This window comes from Schistocerca nitens, chromosome 12, assembly GCF_023898315.1.
Source record: "Schistocerca nitens isolate TAMUIC-IGC-003100 chromosome 12, iqSchNite1.1, whole genome shotgun sequence".
Classification (NCBI taxonomy): domain Eukaryota; kingdom Metazoa; phylum Arthropoda; class Insecta; order Orthoptera; family Acrididae; genus Schistocerca; species Schistocerca nitens.
Window position 1 is genome coordinate 37,921,322 of NC_064625.1, and position 3,220 is coordinate 37,924,541.

Sequence of the window (3,220 nt, forward strand, 5' to 3'; positions counted from 1 at the left end):
CGGCCTCCTCTAGTAACACGGTGTTGGCTCTTCTGCCAACACAACAGTTGCAACAATAAATCTCGATTGAACTAGAGCCGGCCGGAGTGCCCGAGCGGTTCTAGGCGCTACAGTCTGGAACCACGCGACCGTTACGGTCGCAGATTCGAATCCTGCCTCGGGCATGGATGTGTGTGATGTCATTAGGTTAGTTATGTTTAAGTAGTTCTAAGTTCTAGGGGACTGATGACCTCAGAAGTTAAGTCCCATGGTGCTCAGAGCCATTTGAACCATTTGAACCATTGAATTATAAACCTCTGAAAGGGTGTACTATTTTTTTTCCGGCAGTGTACTTTAATGCAGCGTTCTCTGAATGTGATGTGTTTTCTTCCCTCAACGGCATAAGAGCAGCTTTGAAGCTTTTTCATCACATTTTTTTCGATCGATAAAAATAGACTATACAGGGTTGCGCTATCAGACATTTCTTTTTTTGGGGGGGAGGGAGGGGGGGGGAATCTCTTTAAAGCTGTTGGATGACAATCCTTCTTCATCTTGAAAACTCTCGTTGTATAATTGTGGAGTTTATTAACTGAAGAAATTTGTTCTTTTGCATGCAGTGTTTATCACATCACTCAAATTATTCCTTTTCATGACTTTTTATGAAAATAATAATAAATTCTGTGTATTCAGCATTATTTCGGCTTATTTCCTGTGTCAGTAACGTAAACACTGAAAATAAATAAAACAAGTTCCGCAGATACACTCAGTCCCACGACCCTCGGTTTATCATTCCGTAGTCCTTAAGCTGTGCCAACCGCTTCCTACAAACAGCGTCAACATACTATGAGCTGAAAAAAGCCGTATGATACCTCAGTCATGGGGGCCTTCTTCTGCCCAGTGTAGTGCGGTAACTCGACGTGACATGAATTCAACAAGTCGTTCTAAGCCCCATGCAGAAATATTGAGCCATTGTTGTTGTTGTTGTTGTGGTCTTCAGTCCTGAGACTGGTTTGATGCAGCTCTCCATGCTACTCTATCCTGTGCAAGGTTCTTCATCTCCCAGTACCTACTGCAACCTACATCCCTCTGAATCTGGTTAGTGTAGTCATCTCTTGGTCTCCCTCTACGATTTTTACTCTCCACACTGCCCTCCAATACTAAATTTGTGGTCCCTTGATGTCTCAGAATATGCCTTACCAACCGACCCCTTCTTCTAGTCAAGTTGTGCCACAAACTCCTCTTCTCCCCAATCCTATTCAGTACCTCCTCTGGGGGACTGATGACCTTAGCTGTTTAGTCCCCCTTAAACATCCCAACAACCACCACCAGTACCTCCTCATTAGTTATGTGATCTACCCATCTAATCTTCAGTATTCTTCTGTAGCACCACATTTCGAAAGCTTTTATTCTCTTCTGGTCCAAACTATGTTATCGTCCATGTTTCACTTCCATACATGGCTACACTCCATGCAAATACTTTCACAAACGACTTCCTGACATTTAAACCAATACTCGATGTTAACAAATTTCTCTTCTTCAGAAACGCTGTCCTTGCCATTGCCAGTCTACATTTATATATCCTCTCTACTTCGACCATCATCAGTTATTTTGCTCCCCAAATAGCAAAACCCCTTTACTACTTTGAGTGTCTCATTTCCTAAACTAATTCCCTCAGCATCACCCGTCTTAATTCGACTACATTCCATTATCCTCGTTTTGCTTTTGTTGATGTTCATCTTATACCCTCCTTTCACGAGACTGTCCATTCCGTTCAACTGCCTGTCTCTGACAGAATTACAATGTCATCGGCGAACCTCAAAGTTTTTATTTCTTCTCCATGGATTTTAATACCTACTCCGAATTTTTCTTTTGTTTCCTTTACTACTTGCTCAATGTACAGATTGAATAACATCGGGGAGAGGCTACAACCCTGTCTCACTCCTTTCCCAACCACTGCTTCCCTTTCATGTCCCTCGACTCTTATAACTGCCATCTGATTTCAGTACAAATTGTAAATAGCCTTTCGTTCCCTGTATTTTACTCCTGCTACCTTCAGAATTTGAATGAGATTATTCCAGGCAACATTGTCAAAAGCTTTCTCTAAGTCTACAAATGCTAGAAACGTAGGTTTGCCTTTCCTTAATCTATCTTCTAAGGGAAGTCATAAGGTCAGTATTGCCTCACGTGTTCCAACATTTCTACGGAATCCAAACTGATCTTCCCAGAGGTCGGCTTCTACCAGTTTTTCCATTCGTCAGTAAAGAATTCGTGTTAGTATTTTGCAGCCGTTGCAGCCGTGACTTATTAAACGGATAGTTCGGTAATTATCAAACCTGTCAACGCCTGCTTTCTTTGGGATTGGAATTATTATATTCTTCTTGAAGTCTGAGGGTATTTCGCCTGTCTCATACATTTTGCTCACCAGATGGTAGAGTTTTGTCAGGAATGGCTCTCCCAAGGCTGTCAGTAGTTCTAATGGGATGTTGTCTACTCCCGGGCCCTTGTTTCGACTCAAGTCTTTCAGTGCTCTGTCAAACTCTTCACGCAGTATCATATCTCTCATTTCATCTTCATCTATATCCTCTTCCATTTCCATAATATTGTCCTCAAGTACATCGCCCTTGTATAGACCCTCTATATACTCCTTCCACCTTTCTGATTTCCCTTCTTTGCTTAGAACTGGGTTTCCATCTGAGCTCTTGATATTCATACAAGTGGTTCTCTTTTCTCCACAGGTCTCTTTAATTTTCCTGTAGGCAGTATCTATCTTACCTCCAGTGAGATAAGCCTCTACATCCTTACATTTGTCCTGTAGCCACGCCTGCTTAGCCATTTTGCACTTCCTGTCGATCTCATTTTTGAGACGTTTGTATTCCTTTTTGCCTGCTTCATTTACTGCATTTTTATATTTTCTCCTTTCATGAGTTAAATTCAATATTTCTTCTGTTACCCAAGGTTTTCTACTAGCCCTCGTCTTTTTACCTACTTGATGCTCTGGTGCCTTCACTATTTCATCCCTCAGAGCTACCCATTCTTCTTCTACTGTATTTCTTTCCCCCATTCCTGTCAATTGTTCCCTAGTGATCTCCCTGAAACTCAGTACAACCTCTAGTTTAGTCAGTTTATCCAGTTTATCCCATCTCCTTAAATTCCCACCTTTTTGCTGTTTCTTCAGTTTTAATCTACAGTTCATAACCAATAGATTGTGGTCAGAGTCCACATTTGCCCCTGGAAATGTCTT